At 36.6% G+C, this 22,090-nt stretch overlaps 1 pseudogene; it reads left to right on the top strand.

The window, feature by feature from the left end:
- The first annotated feature begins 10,246 nt into the window (after positions 1 to 10,246).
- Positions 10,247 to 21,024, top strand: LOC110219126 (dnaJ homolog subfamily C member 11-like; annotated as a pseudogene).
- The last annotated feature ends 1,066 nt before the right edge of the window (positions 21,025 to 22,090 follow it).

Here is a 22,090-nt window from a genome sequence, read left to right as displayed (position 1 = left end):
AAGTAAAACAATATTTTTAAAATTGTCTCTCCTGGATCTATTTTCCAGGTCAATTGTTTTACCAGTTAAGAATTTTACATTTTGTTCTATTTTTTCATTCCTTTGTTTCTGTTTGACTCATTCTTGATCTCTCATAGTGTCATTAGCTTCCACTTGTCCAATTCTCATTTTTAAAAAAATGCATTACTGTATTTTAACTTATCAACAATCACTTCCATAAGCTTTTGAGTTTTAAATTTTTCTTCCAATCAATCCCCCCCCCTTCACAGGATGGCACAAAATCTGATATAGGCTATACATATATAATCCTATTTAACATATTTTCCCATTCGTGATGTTGTAAGGAAAACTTAAAAACAATAGGAGGAACCATAAGGAAAAGAATACAAAACAAAACAGAAGAAAAAAATAGGGAATAGTATGCTTTCATCTGCATTTAAACTCCATAGTTCTTTCTTTAGATGTGGATAGCATTTTCCATCATGAGACCTTTGGAGATGTCTTAGATCCTTGCATTGCTGAGAAGGGCGAAGTCTATCAACGTTAGTCATCGCACAACATGTCTGTTACAGTGTACACCATTCTTCTGGTTCTGCTCACTTCACTCAGCTTTAGACCATACAAGTCTTTCAAAGTTTTTCTGAAGTCTGCCTGCTCATCATTTCTTATATATAGTACAACAGTATTCCATTACATTCATATACCACAACTTGTTCAGCCATTCCTCAATTGGTGAGCATTCCCTCAATTTCCAATTCTTTGCCACCACAAAAGAGCTGCTATAAATGTTTTTGTATGTGGGTCCTTTTCCCATTTGTGTGATCTTTTTGGGATATAGCCCTAGAAGTGCAAAGGGTAAGCACATTTTTATAGCCCTTTAGGCAAAGTTCCAAATTGCTCTCCAAAATGGTTGGATCATTTCACAATTCCACCAATAATGCATTAGTGTTTCAATATTCCCACATCTTCTCCAACATTTCTCCTTTTCCTGTTTTGTCATGTTGTCTAATTTGATAGGCATGATGTGTTACCTCAGAGTTGTTTTGATTCACATTTCTCTAATTAATAATGATTTAGAGTGTTTTTTCATGATTGTCGATGGCTTTAATTTCTTCATCTGAGAACTGCCTGTTCATATCCTTTGCCCATTTATCATTTGGGGTATGACTTATACTCTTACAAATTTGACTTAATTCTCTATATATTTTTGAAATGAGGCCCTTTTCAGAGTTACTATTTGTTAAAATTCTTTACTGATTTTCTATTTTCCTTCTAATCTTGCTTGCATTGGTTTTGTTTGTACAAAAAAAATTCAATTTAATGTAACCAAAATTATCCATTTTGCATTCCATAATGTTCTCTGTCTCCTGTTTGGTCATGAATTCTTCTATTTTCAATAAATTTGATAGGTGAACCATTCCTTGCTCTCCCAGTTTGCTCATAGTATCAGCCTTTATATCTAAATCATGAATCGATCTTTATTTTATTTCGATATATGGTGTGAGATTTTAGTCTATGCCTAGTTTCTGTCATACTCTTTTCCAGTTTTCCCAGCAGTCTTTGTCATATACTGAGTTTTTATTCCAGAAGCTGAGGTCTTTGGGTTTATCCCAGTATATTCCCTTAGTTAGATCAGATTGATCCACTTACTTAGATCCACTTGGCTAGATTTTTTTTTTATCATTACATCAAAGTCAACTTATGCACATCCCTTCTATGTATTCTCCTTTAAAGTGGTGTAATAATAATGCAGTGCTCAAGAGTTACAAGTGTCATTTTACCTTGTAGGGATGTAGACAGTTTGCTCTTATTAATAACAGGAGTTGAAAATCAAATTTTCTGTTGAGCTCTGGTCATTTTATCAGGAAGTTTTAAAGTCCCATATTTCAATGAATGTCCACCTCCTCCCCTGAAAGATTATGCTCATTTTCACTGAGTAGTTGATCCCTGGCTGTAATCCGAGCCCCTTTGCCTTACAGAATACCATGCTCCATGCCCTATGCTCTTTTAATGTAGAAGCTGCAAGGTCCTGAGTAATCCTGACTGTGGTTCCATGATATTTAAATTGTTTCTTTCTGGCTGCTTGCAGTATTTTCTCTTTGACCTGGTAATTTTGGAATTTGGCTACTGTATTACTTAGCTTTTTTCAATTTGGGATCTCTTTCAGGAGGGGATCAGTGGATTTTTCTATGGCTATTTTACCCTCTGCTTCAGGGCAGTTTTCCTTAATGATTTCCTGAAAGATGTTGTCCAGGCTTGCTTTTTCATCATAATTTTCAGGTAGACCAATAATTTTTAGTATTTTTCTCCTGGATCTATTTTCCCATGTTAGTTGTTCTACTAATGAGGTATGTATGTTTTCATCTATTTTTTCATTCTTTTGTTTCTGTTTTACTGATTCTCACTCTCTCATAGAGTCATTAGCTTCCAGTTGCCCCAATTCTAATTTTTAATGAATTGTTTTCTTCTATGAGATTTTGCACTTCCTTCTCCATTTGGCCAATCATGTTTTTAAGGAGTTGTTTTCTTCAGTGTACTTTTTCTCCAGTTGGCCAATTGTATTTTTTTAAGGATTTGTTTTCTACAATTAATTTTTGTCCTTCCTTTTCCAAACTATTGGCTCTCTCTTTCATACCTCACATTTATTTTCTCAAATTTTCTTCTACCTCTATTACTTGACTTTTAAAGTTCTTTTTGAACTCTTCCAAGAAGGCTTTTTAGGCTGCAGCCCAATTCATATTCCCCTTTGGGGTTTTGGATGTGGGCGTGTTGGCAACATTGTCCTTTTCCGAATTTGTGCCTTAATCTTCCCTTTCCCCATGAGAAGAATCTGTGGTTATTATCCATTCCTGCTTTTTGTTCATGGTGTTTGGCTATTTCCTAACTTAAAAAAAAAAAAAAGTTGAGCTCTCCTGCTGGATCACAGAGGGCACTGACCCAACCTTCTTGTATTGGGAGCCCTGGAACTAGTCACTGGCTTTGTGTGCTGAGGCCTCAGATGCTGGCAGTTAGATTCTGTAGGGTTCTGGCAGCTTACCTGGTGCTGGGCTAGGGTCAGCAACACTAGAACTCTCAGGATGGGGCTGGAGATTCAGGCCCCTGGGGGATGCCAGCTCACCTGGGTCTTGAACTTTTAATTTTTTTTTTTTTGGTTCTTGCTCTCCCAGGCCTTGTACAGGGATGTTTCAGTGCTGGAGAGTGTCTGTTAGCCTGGAGCTTTGACCCCTGGAGTCGTGCTTCCTGGAATTATGCTGAGGCCCCTGGAAGATTTAGCTGCTGAAGAAAGCCATTAAAAATGGTGGTTTTCACATGCTGGTATCTACTGGTTCCCTTGCATGTTCTAAAGTATTCAGGGGATCCTGGTGTTGATGCTTGCCTGCTACACTGCTCTGAGACTCAGGATCTCCCTCTGGTATGCTGAGGTGGTGCTTGCCACTGGCTTGCTGGGATGCCTCCTGTCCTGTACTGCTCCTCCTTCCCCAAAGCAAAAGGGGATCTTCCCACTCTTCCTCCTGTTTAATCCCCCAAGCTTCATGGCCTTCATGACTGCTGCACCCTGTCTTTCTACTGGTTCAGCTGTTCCAGGTTTTTTCCTGGAGCAATATTTTCTTGGATTTTCAGAGGTCAATAAGGGAGGGTGAGAGCAACTTACTTCTTATTCCACCATCTTGGCTCCCAGGAATGGAAGTCCTAAGTCTTTCCAAGCTAGTTCTTTTCTTTTTTAATGTAAATTTATTTATTTATAGTTTTCAACATTCATTTCCACAAGTTTTTGAGTTCCAAATTTTCACCCTGTCTCACCCCACCCCCACCTCAAGATGGCATGCATTCTGAATACCCTTCCCCTAGTCTGTCTTCTTTTCTTTCTCTCCCCCCTTCTCTTATCCACTTCCCCTTCTATTTTACTGTAGGGCAGGATAGACTTCTGTACCCCATTTTCTGTATTTCTTATTTCCCAGTAGCATGTGAAAACATTTTTGTTTTTAAACCTATGTTTTTAAAACTTTAGATTTCAAATTTTCTTTCTTCCTCCCTCCCCACCCACCCTCACTGAAAAGGCAAGCAACTCAATATAGGTTGTACATGTGCAGTTATGCAAAACACTTCCATAGTACACACGTTGTGAAAAACTAACTCTATTTCCCTTAATCCTATTCTGCCCTCCCATTTATTCTATTCTTTCTTTTGACCCTGTCCTCCTCAGAAGTATTTACTTCTGATTACACCGTTTCCAATCTGCCCTCCTCTCTATCATCCCCCTGCTCTTTGTCCCCTTCTCCCCCTATTTTCTTGTAGGGTAACACAAATTTCCATACCCAATTGAATCTGTATGTTATTCCCTCCTTAAGCCAAATCCTATAAGAATAAGATTCACTCATTCCCTCTCACCTTCCCCCATTTCCCCTCCACTGTAAGAGACATTTCTGTTTTTTTGAGATAATTTACCCCATTCTACCTCTCCCTTTCTTCTTCTCTGAGTATAATCCTCCCTCATCCCTTAATTTTATTCTCCAGATATGACCCCTTAATCTTCAACTCACCCTGTGCCCTCTATCTATCTATCTATCTATCTATCTATCTATCTATCTACTATCATACATATTTTTTTTCCTCAACTACCCTAATACTGACAAAGGTCTCATGAGTTATAAATATCATCTTTCCATGCAGGAATGTAAACAGTTCAATCTTAATAAAGTCTCTTTGATTTCTCTTTCCTGTTTACCTCTTCATGTACCACTTGAGTCTTGTGTTTGAAAGTCAAATTTTCTATTCAGCTCTGGTCTTTTCATCAGGAATGCTTGAAAGTCCTCTATTTCACTGAATGACCATTTTTTCCCTGAAGGATTATACTCAGTTTTGCTGGGTAGGTGATTCTTGGTTGTAATCCTATCTCCTTTGCCCTCTGGAATATTATATTCCATGCCCTGCGGTCCTTTAATGTAGAAGCTGCTAAATCTTGTGTTATCCTGATTGTGTTTCCACAGTACTTGAATTGTTTCCTTCTGGCAGCTTGTAATATTTTCTCCTTGACCTGGGAACTCTGGAATTTGGCTACAATATTCCTAGGAGTTTTCCTTTGGGGATCTCTTTCAGGAGGAGATCTGTGGATTCTTTCAATTTCTATTTTGCCCTCTGGTTCTAATATATATCAGGGCAGTTTTCCTTGATAATTTCTTGAAAGATGATGTCTAGGCTCTTTTTTTATCATGGCTTTCAGATAGTCCAATAATTTTTAAATTCTCTCTCCTGGATCTATTTTCCAGGTCAGTTGTTTTTCCAATGAGATATTTCACATTGTTTCTAATTTTTCATTCTTTTGGATTTGTTTTACAGTGTCTTGATTTCTCATAAAGTCACTAGCTTCCAATTGCTCTATTCTAATTTTTAAGGAAGTATTTTCTTCAGTAATCTTTTGGACTTCCTTTTCCATTTGGCCAATTTTTCTTTGTAGGGCATTTTCTCCTCATTGGCTTTTTGGACCTCTTTTCCCATTTGGGTTAGGCTGTTTTTTAAGGTGTTAATTTCTTCAGTATTTTTTTGGGTCTCCTTTAGCAAGCTGTTGACTTGTTTTTCATGATTTTCTTGTATCACTCTCATTTCTCTTTCCAGTTTTTCCTTTGCTTCCCTTACTTGCTTTTCAAAATCCCTTTTGACCTCTTCCAATGCCTGGGACTGATTCATATTTTTCTTGGAGGCTTTGGATGTAGGAGTTTTGACTTTGTTGGCTCCTTCTGGTTGTATATTTTGATCTTCTTTGTCACAAAAATAAGATATTATAGTCTGACTCTTTTTGCGCTGCTTGCTCATGATCCCGGCCAATTACTTGAGTTTTAAACTCTTTGTTAAGGTAAGAGTCTGCTTCCAATGTGGAGAATGTACTGTCCCAAGCTTCAGGGGTTTGTATACCTGTTTTCAGAGATACTTGTAGGGACCTGTAAATTTTCAGTTTTTCCAAGGTAAGGGGAGAGGTGTTTACTCCTTTCCTGGCCTATGACCACAAGTATTCCCTGTCCTGTAACTGTGAGGAGGGGCTCCTCTCCACAGCCACTACAAGCTCCACCATGCAAGGGTTCCTCCTCACCCCAGCACTGCCACCCAGAACTATGACCCAGATCCACACACGGGCAAAGCAAGAGATTCCTGCCTCAGCACTGGCAAAGAGATCCCTGCAGTCCCTCTCTGATCAGCCACTGGATTCCCCTCAGTCTGTGGGCTGGAAGCTCAGGAAGCAGCTGCCCCCCCAGGGCCATGCTCTTGGGGAATGGAGCTGAGACCAGCCCAGCGCGATACAGTTTTCTGATCAATCATCCAGGTTGTCTTGGGCTGGAAATGTGTTTCACTCTGTCTTTTTGTGGGTTCTGCTGCTTCAGAATTTGTTTAGACCCATATTTTATGAGTATTCGGAGGGGTTTGGGGGAGAGCTGAAGCAAGTCACTGCTTTCACTCTGCCATCTTGGCTCCACCCTGCCTAACTAGTTCTTTACAAATAGATTTCGTTATTTGTATTGAAGGAAATTTCCCGAATGGAAAAATTAGCCATATCCATGGTACGAAATAATGAGCAAGCAGAAAGATTCAATGAAAACCAAAATACAGTTGATTCTTAGCATAAATTCAATTTAAACTTGTCCTCTGAATTATCAAAGAATATTGAGAACTAACTAAATGCTATCATGTTTAAGCAAAAAGTAAGGCAATAACTAAAAATGTTCTTTAAAATATTATTCTTTCATATAGTCATCTTGTAGGAATCTTCCTATATTTCATGAGTTAACTGCCTGTATGGCCCTACTAAACACAGGCTGTAACTATGTAGTCTTCTATTTACTTTTATCTGGAGTACTTAGACAGCATAATGAGTACCTATTTATGTCTTCTATTGCAAAAACACAACACTTTTTAAAGTTTTAGCAGCAATAACTTAAAGGGACACATGATGGAATTATTAATGTACCCATATTCGGCTCTCTGGCCATATTTTTTCATACCTGTATGCTTCACCCACCCACCCTCTTTTTTGTTTTTGCCTAAATCTTTGTAGATATTTCTTTATGCACAATTTTTTTGTCTCTTTGTGTTATCTTTTCTGTCAACATATTTATTTCTAGGATAATAGAATTATGGTTTAGGAGCTGCAAAATGAATTGAGTCAGTCTATACTTTTATATATGAAGACGCTAAGCCCCAGATACTAAATGATTTGTCCAATGTCATACATGTGTTTGATGGAAGAGCTGGGATTCAAACCTAGGTTATCGGACTGAAAATCCAACACTTTCCCCTGTGCCATTCTTGTTTTCCCTTTTCCCTTTATTTCTTATATATTACAATATAAAATTAAATGTTATTGTCATTTGTTGTATTTAAAAATAATATTTTGTATTTCCAGCTCTTAATTTTAAAGAAGATTATTTGAATGGTGCAAAGTTTTCTTTCAAAACATAAAAAAGTTACCTTGCTTTTAAATGACCTCCATTTTCCTCCCCATTGGTTCCATGGTCCTTGAGAGAAGAAACAGAGATCTTTACACATGGAATACACCTGGTTTGTTTTTTGTTATTTTCCAAGAATGAAGTTTCATGACCTCCCTGAGTAATCAGCTCCCAGTCAAAATTACACACTACAATACTATTAATATAATTTAATAATTAATGTAATTTTTAGATTTTGAGCTTCATGAGAGCAGTGACTGCTTAATGTTTAACATGTCTGTCACATAGGAAGCTCTTAATAAATGTTTATCTACTGACTTTCATTATATTTTTTTCAAATACTCCCAAATGTTATTTCCTACTTATGTGAGCACAAAAGTAAAATTAAAAGTGTATTATCTCCATTGAGTTAAATATTCTTTGTCTAATATACTTGCTGATTTTAACTTAGTAACCTTTGGAATCTACAGTAAAAACTGCAGACCACAGGAGACCTATTCAGAAGTTAAATGCTGGTGCACACTAAATAATAAATATACCCTGCTGGTTTTAATGGAGTTAATGTAGCTTTCAAAGGTGTCTTATGGACAAACAGGAATTGATTTTGGCACTAGGCAAAACCAGCTCACTATGCCATTATTCCACGATTGCATATTATAGAAGAAAGTAAAATGTAATGAAAAGAATGGTCATTGGACTTCAAATTTGAATCGAGCGATGTGGGTCTGACCCCTACTAAGTAGCTGATGGTCAGCAAGCTAAAAAATTCTCTCTATTCCTAATCTCAGTTGTAAACTAAGAATAATAATATTGAATTATGTAATTGTTTTTGTAAAGTATTGTGGGGGAAAAAGCACTTTCACTTTATATATTATGAAGTGCTATGTACTATAAACATACTACTTATGTACTACAAAATGTTATGAAATTAAGATTATTATTAATACCAACAATGATGATGATGATGATGATGATGATGATGATGATGATGATGATGACAATTATACTGGATACCAAAAATAAACATTATTTTAGACATCATGACTTTGGGGAAGGAATCTGGCTTAATTAACTCTGTCATATGAATCTATAATCTACAGCTATCTATATATCTATATCCATATATGTATACATATTTAGTCATTAACATCATGTATATTTGTGAAGCTTCTTATAAATATGAGTGTTCATGTGTCTAGCCTAAGATATCTTCAAATATTTATTATCTATAGGTTTGGGACTATAAGAGGAGTCCAGTCCTAATGACTCTGAATTGCACACAAGTCATAAACAACAATAACAATGTCTTATATCCCTATTCTATTCTAATGTGTTATTACACTGTTATTTTTTGTTTTGTTTTCTCTCAACAACCCTGTGAAGTAAGCAGGGCTAGGAATAGTAGTGTTTTGATTAATAGAATTTGAGACTGAGTTCTGTTGATCCCAACTCTATCAATATCTCTGTTACCTATTCCTTTTCCTCTCCTTCTGTTACCATCAAAGTGGCAAAGACATTCATTTCTTCCCACTTCGGTTTATTGCGATAGCTTCCTAAGAGGTTCTCCTGAGTCCATTCTTCCCACCACCCCACACAAACAATATTATCGTATTAACCTTTGATATGAACAGTTGTGATAATGGAACAATTCTTTCAGCCTCTATCCTTATAATAGTTTCCTATTTGTTCTTCTCCCCTCTCCAATCCTGCCTCTATACAGCTGCCAAACTGATATTTCAAAAACATTAGGTCTAATCATACTACCCGCCTACCATTCTAGCAAAACCCTCGCACCCGGAAGGCACTTAATAGAAGTGTGTTTCAATGATCTGGTAGCTCCTTTTATCACGAAGTTCCCTCCCAGGCTGGAGATTTTTGTTTGCTTGTTTGGTTTTGCTGCTTTGTTTAGTGATTCTCTGCTGCCCCCTGGTGGCTAATTCCTAGCGCCCCTCTCATTGGCTCGGCTGAAACAACAGACTCCTATGAGAGCCCTTAGACTCTAAGCAATTGTTCCTAGGTGAATTTCTACCTGTTTTAGTTACATCACAAAGTTCTACAAGTTTTAGTGACATTACAAATTTCAACAGCCTTCACAGGGCTCATGTTCTACTTCTGTTCTCCAGGAATTGGTTCACTTGAATTTCAGGTTACAATAAAAACAAATAAAAGTTGTTCAGTCTTTTTCAGTCATGTTCATCTCTTTGTAACCCATTTGAGATTTTCTTGGCAAATATACTTTATTGGTTTTCCATTTCTTTCTCCAGTTCATTTTACAGGTGATGAAACTGAGGCAAATAGTGTTAAGTGACTTGCCCAGGGTCACACAGCTTATGTCTAAGGCCTTATTTTAAATCAGGTCTTCCTGAATCCGCACCTGGCACTCCTATCCACTATGCCACTTAGCTGCCCTAAATAAACAAAACACATTCATTAACAAGTTCCAAACTCATAGGGCAGGACTTGCTATGGCAAGAATATATTCTCTATCCAGAATTGTGACTGCATGCCACATTCACTTGAAGCTTTTCTAGAAATAATATAAGAGCAACAACATTTTTCATCTCAAGACTTTCAAACTGGTAGGACTCCCTGTCATTTCAAATAATTAAAATTGACATAAAAATTAAGTCAACTCTAGAATGCTATTTGTTTAAAGATGTTCTCAGTGTACAGCTGTGGGATCTTCAACATCCTCCATCCCCACCCACAAGATTCAAAACCCAACACCTGTATCCATTGATGCTGTCATGGTTTTCAAAACTAGATTTAGAAAGTCCTCTGAGAGCAATTACAAACACAGTCTGTAAAGTATGTCATGTGGGTCTCAGGCTGCTCTTCTACTTGAAGCTGAAAAGCCTCAAGTAAGAAACTTAATGGTTCTAATAAAGCTGCCCCACTAACTAGCCCACAATTAAGAGTCAATGGCATACTCTTGGTATGAAAAGGCTTCATGTTCCCACTGTAGTTAATTGCAGGCACTGGTCCTTTGAGCAGTTTTGGAATAACAGCAATGAGAAAGCATTTCTCGAAAAGATGATTGAGGCTAACATTCAGCAGCTGTGGATTCAGCCTTTTTTTGGTTAACTAGACTGCTACACTTAAAATTAAATACTCTCCCAGGCTCGCAGCTGGTGCTGCAAAGACTGCTAATTGGACAGAGTGAAGTGTGAAACTAAATATATATGTTGTCATTTTGTCCAACACTTCCTGGAAAATGAATTGCAGGTAAATCAGCAGGCGTTAGCAAAGCATTCAAAAAATATACACAAGCATAATAAGCCTCCTGATGGATTTTTTTCCTCCTTCCCTGCTGGGGAGTCAAGAAAGCAGACGAATTTCTCTGTCATTACTAAACCAATTGGGATTGATCCATCTTGAGACATAGTACTTTTCCATATAGACAACACTCCAATTTTTTATTTATTTAAGGAAAATAACTACAACACTCATCATAATTTTTTATTTATAAATGTGTATTTTTGTTGTTCTTGTTTTAGCATTTTCTCAAAATCCATAACAATCTATTCTTCATTCCATGACTAAAGTTATATCTATAAGAGTGGGGAGGAGTTCTTAGTTATCTTTATATGTCCCCAAACTCTAAGGAAATTTTTTGAACATAATTCTATAGATATTTAATAAGCAGTTTTAGAAGAAATGGGAAAATGAGAAATACATAGATAGATCTGCATCTTTTTTCTATTTCTATCATCTTTATTTCTATCTACATCATCTTCATCCATCTCTGTCAACTCTACTGTCTGTGTCATCTTTGTCTCTATCATCTTTATTTCTATATCTATTATCTCTATTTCTATCCCTTAATCTATACTATATAAGAAGAAAAGTAACCTCATTAAATTGATTAGGTAATTTATCATCTCTTATCAGCAACCCTGAAAATTATCAAGATAATAGATTGAGTGCTAGATGTGGAGGGAGGAAGATCTTACTTGAAAGCTTTTATTACTATTGGCTAGCTACTTGATAACTGTCCTGGTCCTCAATTTTCTCAGCTATAAAATGGGAAGATTGAACTCAAGGTTTCCAAGATCCCTTCCATTTCTAAATTATAATCTTATATGTAGACATTATAATCCCCTTTAGTCTTAGAACCAAAAGGTCCAACCTTTACCACTTTTAGGTTCATAGGCTCCGTATGAAGAGTAGGGAAACCCCTCAGTTGCTGTTCTTCTCTATTAGGACAGAAATCATGTAATTTCTAGTCAGTTAATTCTATGTTTTTTTTCTCTCTAAAAGGAGAATCATGTTTCTGCAGTGCAAACTCTTTTTGCAGCTCTATTAAATAGCCAATCAATCACATGCATTTTGAATTTCTTCTAGAACTCAATTGCAGTCTATTGTCACAGAAATTATAATTCAAAATTCCTTGTAACTTGTTTAATGCCTGACTGACAATATGTACTTCTTCAAAATCATTTCAACAAACCTCTAAAGATTATTTGGGTTTCAATCTCTCTGGTTTGGTTGTTTTTTTTTATTTTTTTCCCCAATATCTCAAGAATTTTGAAATCTCACATGCAAATGAATGGAGAAAGTAGAAGGAAAGGAACAACAAAAGCTAAATGGATATGAAGTGAGGCATCACCTACTACTTCTGCATCTTTTTTTTCCCCAAATTAATAAATGTGCATGAATACACACATGCACTTACATAGGAAATATGTACACAAATTATATACATGTGAATGTACATATAAATGTTGATCCATTATAAAGTTGTATATATATATATATATATATATATATATATATATATATATATATATATATATAGTGTGTGTGTGTGTACATGTTCATAAATCTATATGCACATATCCTTATATGTACATATATACTCATACATGTATGCATATATATAATATATGTGTTTATGTATGCATGTATATTAACATATCCATTTTAAGCTAGAGATATGAATATATATTGGATATAGATATATTGCAAACAACAATTCAAAGCCCCTAGACTTTAAATCACCTTTTTTTTGGTAAATAGATGCAAAAATCAAGAAAGCCTTGTTAAAATGAGATAGGTCTATTAATCTAGAGCCCAAAAAAAGAATTCTTTAGGATGGCAAGGAGAGCAGCAGTCATTTTTACTGAAAGAGATAACACTGCGAGAGAATGGGAAGAAAACAGCACTGGGCCTCAGGAGCCAAGAGATTTAACTTGTCATTTTGACTATCATGATAACTAGCTACTTAATTTTGGACAAGTCACTTAACAATTCTGATCTTTTATTTCCATCTTTCAAATAAAGGAATTGCACTACTCAGTATCTGAAGTCCCTTTCAAGATAAATTTTCTTTTATTTCTTTTTTTTTTAAATTTTTTGAAAACTTATTTATTTTTAGTTTTCAATATTCACTCTCATAAGATTTTGAGTTTTAAATTTTCTCCCCCTCGCATTTCTCCTTCCCCAAGATAGTGTACAATTTGATACAGGCTCTATATATACATTCATGTTAAGCATATTTTCCCTTTAGTCATGATATGAAGAACAACTAGAACTAATGGGAGGAACCATGAGAATGAAGCAATAAAATAAAACAACAAAAGAAAAGTAGAGCAAATACTATGCTTCCATCTGCATTCAGATTCTTATTACTTTCTCTGTGTGTGGATAGCAATTTTCATTGTGAATCTTTTGGAGTTGCCTTAGATTCTTGCATTGCTGTGAAGAGCCAAGTCTATCAAAGTCATTCATCCCATAATGTTGCTGTTACTGTGTACAATGTTCTCCTGTTTCTGCTCATTTCGCTCTGCATCAGTTCATATAAGTCTTTTCAAGTTTTTTTTGAAGTCAGCCTGTTTATCATTTCTTATAGCTCAATAGTATTTCATTATATTCATATAATTCATACAACTTGTTCAGCCATTCCCCAATTGGTGGGTATCCCCTCAATTTCCAATTCTTTGCCACCACAAAAGAGCTGCTATAAATATTTTTTATGTGTGGGTCCTTTTCCCATTTTTATGATCTCTTTATGACACAGACCTAGAAGTGGTATTGCTGGGTCAAAGTGTATGCACATTTTTATAGCCCTTTGGGCATAGTTACAAATTGCTTTACAAAACGATTGGATCATTTCACAACTCCAACCACAACATATTAGTGTTCCAATTTACCACATCTTCTCCAACATGTATCACTGTCCTGTTTTTGTCATGTTAGCCAATCTGATAGGTGTGATGTGGTACCTCAGAGTCATTTGGATTTGCATTTCTTTAATCAATAATGATTTAAAACATTTTTTCATATGACTATAGATAGCTTTTAGTTTCCTTCTCAGAGAACTGCCTCTTTGTATCCTCTGAACATTTTTCAATTGGGAGTGACTTGAATTCTTGTAAATTTTACTCAGTTATCTATATATTTTAGAAATGAGGCCTTTATCAGAGACAGTGGTGTAATTCCCCCCCCCCAGTTTTCTGCTTCCCTCCTAATTTTGGATGCATTGGCTTTATTTGTGCAAAAGCTTTTCAACTTAATGTAATTAAAATTTTCCATTTTGCATTTCATAATGTTCTCTCTCTCTTGTTTGGACATAAATTCTTCCCTTCTCCACAGATCTGAAAGGTTACCTATTCCTTGCTCTTGTAGTTTGCTTAGAGTATCAGTCTTTAAATCTAAATTGCATGTTAATTTTAACTTTATTATGTTATAGGGTGTAAGTTGTTGGTCTGTGCCCAGTTTGTGCCATACACTTTTTCTAGTATTCCCAGCAGATTTTGCTAAATAGTGATTTCTTATCCCAAAAGCAGAAGTCTTTGGATTTATCAAGTAGTAGATTAGTATAGTCATTCCCTATTGTGTCTTGCATACCTAACCTATTCCACTGATCCACCACTCTGTTTCTTAGCCAGTACCAAGCAGTTTTGATGATTGCTGGTTTATAATACAATTTAAGATCTGGACCGGCTAGGCTGTCTTCCCTAGCGTTTCTTCAATAATTCCATAGATATTCTGGACTTTTTGTTTTTCCAGATTAATTTTATTTTTTTTCTAGCTCAATACAATAATTTGTTCATAGTTTGTTTGGCATGACTCTAATTAAGTAAATTAATTTAGGTAAAATTGCTATTTTTGTTATATTACCTTGGCCTGCCCATGATCAACTAATATTTTCCAATTATTTAGATATGACTTCATTTATGTGTAAAGTCAACTTAAAATGTCGTTGCTCTATACACAGGTGTATATCTGTACACATTCATGGATATCTTTGCCTTATGCACACATACATATATACGTTGTATACAAATATACACGTATGTGTATATATTACATACATAATTTTTATAATGTCTATATATACTCATAGTATCTATATTTATACACACATTTGTTTTCATATATGCACAAACACACATGCATGTATATGTATGCACATAGTATACATACATGCACATGTATTATATGTATATATTTATATATACAGAGAGAGAGAGGTCTATACAAACTTTTTGTGCTTGAGTATGGATGTGTGTGTGTGTGTGTGTGTGTGTGTGTGTGTGTGTGTGTATATATATATACATACATACATACATACATACATACATATATAATTGATTTCCCTGGCAATCCTGTGTGTTTTATGAATTTGAAAACATTATTACCCACTATTATACCATGAGATATTTGAAGGGGGACGTGTAGAACTATTTTTGAATTTCTTTTTCTTAAAAATTATTGGCATGATGTTTGGAATATTGTAAACACAATAAGTCCTTTTCGACTTGACTTGGAGAATGAGTCTAGAGGCTTCAAAAGACTTCTAAAGGAGCACATGACACACAAAGAAATTAAGAACCCTTACTCCAAAGTATGAAAAATAAATCAATGTGAATAATAAAACACATTGATAAGATTCTTTAAACTTTTAAACCTGCCCCTTTGGTCATTTTTGAAATACCCCTTTATTTTTACCTCTATAGCTAAATGTTTGTCATTTAAAAAAAATATTTTTAATTTTTAGGCAATTGGGTTAAGTGGCTTGCCCAGGGTCACACAGCTAGTAAGTGTCAACTGTTTGGTCTGAGGCCGGATTTGAACTCAGGTCCTGCTGACTTCAGGGCCGGTGCTCTTTCCACTGTGCCACCTAGCTGCCCCTCCTCTATAGCTAAATGGTAAAAACCTTCAAGACATTTAAATAAGTATGAGACATTGTTTTCAGGAAGTGGAAATGTACATAGATGTTTGTATTCTCTTGCAGAGAAATCTAAGGATTTAGGAATATGGAGACAAATCCAGAGAATAAAGGTGGTAACACCTAGACCAAGAAAGTGATACCAGTGAAAAGTACTATGGTTCACTGGTAGTAAAGCTTGGGTTGTAGAAAGTGGTAGAGTAATAATATCATACTGAGGTATTGTTCTTACTGGTCTGTCCTTTCCTATGATTTCAAAGTGAGTATATATAATGAGAGGAAGGGAGACATATTATGTCAGCTTCCTTTGCATAAATGTAAGAGCAAAAGGTGAAGGAGCTCAGAAAATGTTTAAGAGATTGCCTTTTTTCTAATAAACCTGACTTGGCCCTGTCTCAGGTAGCAAATTTATTTCAAAAGTCTCTTTTATCATTATAACATTCTATATAACCTATTCTCAATATTCCAATTTTTTTAAACATATAATTGTCTTTATGCTTAACTAGGTATTTAACTAATTCAACTGAACTTGGGGGATGGATCAGCAAATATTCAATTAAAATATTCAAATAATTTCAGACAATCCAATTCAATCATAGTTTCTTGATACCACCTAGTATCTTGGATGATCCCCCTTCCAATAACTTTCTTTGATGTACCAGTGCATTAGATTTAGTTATGCGTCCTCCTGAATATAACCTTTTTCATTATTTTAAATAAAACTAAAAGCAATGTATTCACTTCTAAAGTGCCATTCTCATAAGTCAACAAATATTAAATATATTAGTCACAGAGTACTAGAAAGTGTACTGGATTTGCAATCATGGGACCTAGGTTTAAATCCTTTCTCCTTTACTTAACTAGTCAACTTGGCTAAATAACTGCACTTCTCTGCATCTTACTTTCCTATTTAACAGAATCACATTAGAAGATAAGATGACTTCTCAAATATGTTCTGGTTCTGAATCAGATGACCCCTAAATGGCTGGTGATTTGTAAATATAAAAATTAGATAAATAGAATTATAGATGACTATTAATTTGCTGAACTCATAGAGGAAAAGTAAAACTTGTTAGAATAAATTGTGTACAAAGGCCTAAACTTCACATTTAGTAATATATTTGTACTCTTTTTCAGCCAAAACCATTGAAGGGAGATTAGAAAGTATGAAAGTTAAACAATATCATTTAATAGATGAGGAACTGAGGCCAACAGGGCTAAGTGACTTGCCCAAGGTAATTCATCTAGTAAGTGTCTGAGGCCAGATTTGAACTCAAGAAGATGAATCTTCCTGACTCTAGGGCCTGGCATTTTATTCAGTGTTCCACCTAGTTGCTCTTAGACCCTATATCTATACCTAATCTCATATTTAACCTTAACTCTAACTAAATTATACATAGTTCTGCTATGTAGTTATATATAGTTCATTATACAATCATAGAATAACAATTAAATTTCATACATACTTATCCTAAATGCTAACACCTACATGAACACCCAATTCTAGTCTCCTTTGGCAGTCAGTCAGTCACATGACCCATAGCATAACATTAAGTGTTCAAACTTCCTCTTCCTTATTTTCGAAATAAATGTTTTCTTGGTAATGATTCTTATCTTGTTGTCAACTAACCAACCACAAAATAGTCACCCCAGTGTAACAGCTATATTGAATTCATTGAAATATTTGGTGAAAATGCTCTTATTAATTTGCCTGATTCTTTTCCCTTTAAAGAGTAAATGTAATGTTCTGTCTTTAAAACATTTTTTGTTTGCTATATAGTTCTCTGTGTAGCATCTACTAAGTGACATATACAAATGATCTATTTGACAACTGGGTCATTTTAAAAAAATAAAATCAACTACACACCCAAAAAAAACTTTAAAGGAAATATACTGGATTTCATGTCTATGTGTGACAAGACTTTGCTTTACATGTCAAAAGCATTACTTTTTATTTACATAAAGATAGGAACTGGATCCATGATTTCATTGATATTGGAAAATCCTTGGTGAAGAAACACTCTCCACCAATGTCAGTTAGTAGTTCTGTAGAATATAGAGTTTTAAAGAGTTGTTTGAGGCCCTAAGAGGTTAAATAATTCACTCAAAGTCACAGAGGCAAAATGTATCAGAGCTGGAACATGAACCAATAAATCTTGGCTTTGATGCCAATTCTCTTTCCACTAAACCAGTTTTGTGAAACTCAAATTTGGGCAGGCTGAATATTGATACAGAAAAAAAACCCATAAATTAACATTAGCTATTTTGTATCATATTTTTGTTTTCATTTGTTCAATTATTCCCAATGACTTTTTAATCTGGTTCTGGCTATACTGGAGAGTTTTGCTGGCCTCATTTGCATTTATTATAGCTGTCTTTTTACATTTGTTTAAAAAACATTATAATTTAGAAATCACTTTCTTAGTGGGATATGGTTGAAACAAACAACAAATAAGACCACTGAATTTAGAGTAAGAGAAGCTATCTTCAATTGCCAGACCTGTAACTTTCAAATTATGAAAACGTAAGACATTGCTTTATTCTTGACCTCAGGTTCTTCCAGGTCTAAGTCCTGTGATCTTATAATCCTATGACATAACTGACTTCATTTACTCCCAATCACAATACTCAGGGAAGAAAGACTACAGGTGCCAGAATTAGAAGACTGATTTCCAGGGAATAGGAGTATTTTTTTTTTGTAATTTGGAATATATTATAAATAGAAAGACAATTTTGAAATGCTCCCTCAGAGATCATGAATTTGAGCTGGAAGGTACATTAGATATTATCTACAAAACCTGAAAATTAGCCCATATCTAGATAAGTAGTATATGTATGTGAAAGAATCAGCTTTCCTGGATCATAGCCAATTGAATTTGAGGCCTTCAAATGCACAGAGAAAATCAATTTATAATTTAATGTGAAATATACAGCATATTACAACCAGATGTGTTTAGTAATATTGAGTGGTTGACTATTAGAATTAAGAAGAAAATATTGAAAATATGTTGGTATATTCGTTATCCAGAATGACCTTTTACTGAAAAAGTAAAATGATCTGGAAAACAAAATGTTAATATTAACATATTTTTGTTTAATATAGTTGGTCCACTGGCACCTCCATGGCATTTGGCCTAATTAAAATAAATAGCAAAAAAAAAAAAAAAGTTTTATTCTCATTATAATCAAAGAAGGAGGCTTCAGGCTCGGAGAGATGGAGGATACAAAATGTCAAATTGCCAAATCTTTTCATAGGATATTTATGGTTGCTAGATTATTTTATGGAGATGTGCATTGAGAAAATCATATTTATTCCTTTAATAAATCTTGTGTGGCCTAAAACATGAGAACCGAAAATTAAAAGTGTCACAGAATCCAAACCTCAGAGTTGCTGGGAAACTTGGAGACTATCTAATCTGACACATAACTAGTCTCTGTAAATCTTCAACAAAGGGTCGTCCAGTATTTGTCAGAAGATATCTAGTGGAACTGCTATCTTCCAAGCTATGAAGAGTTGAGTTATAACTAGTATTTGTGAATCAATCAACAAACATTAAACACCTAAGATGTGACATTGTACTAGGCACTGCCAATATAAAAACTAAAATGAAAGAGTCCCTGAGCGGAATGAAAGGTCAGGAAGATAACAACAGTCTTGATAGAGAAGGAGCTGGACAATGAAGACTATTACTCTCCGCTGAACGTGCACCAAGAGTTGTAAAAACCTGGCTCCCCCCTGGAGACCCTGTATCCCTCACCATGCTCTCCAGTACTGGATATACCTTCCCTCAATCCTACCTCTCCCACACCACACCAGGAGAAGGGGACGCTTCTGAAGAGCAAAAAGATGCCTACTGCTGTCTGTGGATGCTTTACCATCCAGACAAGCACTGAGACCCAGAGCTCAAATCACAGGCCAAACAACTGTTTAACCTTGTCCACCAGACTTATGAAGTTCTCAGTGACCTCCAAAGCAGGGCCCTCTATGATACATATGGGAAAACAGGACTGGAAATGGAAGGATGGGAGACTGTGGAGAGGAGGAGAACACCTGCTGAAATCAGAGAAGAGTTTGAGGGGCTACAGAGAGAGCGAGAGGAGAGGAGACTTCAGCAATGAACCAACCCCAAGGGAACCATCTGCGTTGGAGTAGATGCCACTGACCACTTTGACTGCTATGATGAGGATTATGAAGATGGTCTAGGTGCAGCTTTCTTCAGATTGAAATTAACAAAATACACATTTCCCAGTCCATGGGGGCACCCTTAACAACAGCAGACACAGCCATCCTCTCCTGAAGCCTCTCGACCCAGAATAGGAATGGAGGAGGTTCCATTAACTTTGCCCTCTGGCAAGTGACCTCTGCAAAGGTATGATGAGAGTTTGAATTTGGAGCCAGACACCTTCAGCACCCTTTATTAGGCCTAAAACAGTTTCATAACCTTACACCAAGATGCTTCATTATGACCAATTGTGCTTTACAGTTTTCATCCCAGGGAATCCTGCCTGGCCTGACCACTGTCGGTGAGGAACCTAGATAAGAACATGGTGGGCTATTTGCAGTGGTGATGGGTCATCCAGTCCGCCATGAACACAAGCATTGTCCGGGACCTGAAGACTGGCCACCTCACTGTGGCCCTTCAGCTTCGAATCCCCCACTCCTTTGCATCAATCAGCTATCAATACAAATTCCAAGATGATGATCAGACACACGTGAAGGGTTCTCTCAAGACAGGTTTCTTTGGGAGGGTGGTAGAATATGGAGCAGAGAGGAAGATTTCTAGGCACAGTATTTTAGGAACTACTGTCAGCGTTGGAGTCTTAAAATCAAGCTGAACAGGGTCAGTCAGACTTATTTCTTCCCTATTTACTCGAGGGATCGGCTCCTTCCCAGTGCTATATTCTATGTCACCACGGGGCGTCTGCTTGTTTACTTTACCATGCCCCAACTACTCATTAAACCATACCACAGGGCTCAGAAAGAGAAAGAACTTGGAGAAGCAGAGAGAAAGCACATCTACTGACATCCTGCAGGAGAAACAGGAGGCAGAATCTGCTGTTCGGTTGATGCAGGAATCCATACAAAGAATAATCGAGGCACCAGAGTCCAGAATGGGACTGATCGTCCTGAACACCTGGTATGGCAAGTATGTCAATGACAAGAGCAGGAAGAATGAGAAGGTGCAGGTGATTGATGTGACTGTCTCCCTGCAGTGCTTGGTGAAGGATTGCAAGCTCATCCTTACTGAAGCCTCCAAGGCTAGGCTTCCTGGGTTTTATTACCCATGTGGGGGTAAAGAGAAGAGCCTAAAGGTGCTTTCCCAGTTTTGAAGTGTGCTGCACCAAGTGATGGCATTGGACAAAGAAGCCCTTCGGATACCAAAGCGGTCTCACAGGATCAGTACAGATGGATAAACATTGTGGGAAAACGAGGGGTCAGGACCTTCATCAAGAAGATGCTGCAAAACTGCATTTCCTTGTACTCTGAAAGTTTGGAAGCACATGAAACAGAAACCTGCAGATGTTTTTATTTTGTATTATTCCTTTTGAAGATCACTTACCAATTATGTGAAGGGACACATGAACACCCTAGCTTTCATGTGTACTGTAGTACTAAGGAAATACTTGCCCTTGACTAGAACCACAAAATTGACATGTCTATTTCCTGGAGGAGCCTGGCCCTGCTGAGAAGAGGGTCCATGGGGGCACAGAGCCCTGTGTCAAGTCCTTTGGCATCTGCGCTGACAGTGGCTCGCCAAACCCAAGTTTCAGGGCTCTTTCATGTGGTGTATATGGGACATTGTGCACCCCCCCTTACTTCTGGAGGCTTCCTGCAAAACAAAAGGAAAGCACAGGCCGTTGTATGATCCTGATGATGAAGCGAGTGAGCATCCGTAAGAGCTTCCTCCTGACAATCTCCATGTCTTGTTGTCATTACTGAAAAGGGGATTTGGAGAGGGTTTTCAATTTACTGAATGCTTGTTACCTGAGAACAACTAATGTGTCTGGAAGACATCTTTACCTTTCCCACTGTGTTTGTCTTTATAATTACCATTAAAACTGTGATCCTCGGACCAGGACTCTGCTTTCTCCCAGTGAAACTAGGATTATCTGCCTCCTCCACACATTGCACGGAAAACCATGTATCCTTCCTATGTTTTCAACCCATCTGGATGAGAGCTGGGACCACTGCCCACTTACTAGACTAGGAGAAGGCCACACGGAGACAAGGGAGAAACATTAGCCTGATTGGGAGAAAGCTGGCCAGAGCTGCAGAGAGGTGGCAAATGGAGTGAGCCAGTTAAACTGCCCTGAAAGGCTTTCTGTAGAAGTGACCAGGCAAGGCTCTCTCCAGGATCCTCCCAAACCTCCACCAAGTGTCCTCAGGATAACCAGCAGGTACATCTTCCTTACTTAAGAGACTAGTGGTGTGGTTCTACTCTTGAAGGTCCTCTTTTGACCTGCCTGTTGTGTGGAGGCA

This window comes from Phascolarctos cinereus, unplaced genomic scaffold (genome assembly GCF_003287225.1).
Source record: "Phascolarctos cinereus isolate Bilbo 61053 unplaced genomic scaffold, phaCin_HiC Scaffold_4;HRSCAF=312, whole genome shotgun sequence".
Taxonomy (NCBI): Eukaryota; Metazoa; Chordata; class Mammalia; order Diprotodontia; family Phascolarctidae; genus Phascolarctos; species Phascolarctos cinereus.
The sequence above is the reverse complement of the archived record's forward strand: the minus strand, read 5'-3'. Positions and strand labels throughout refer to the sequence as shown.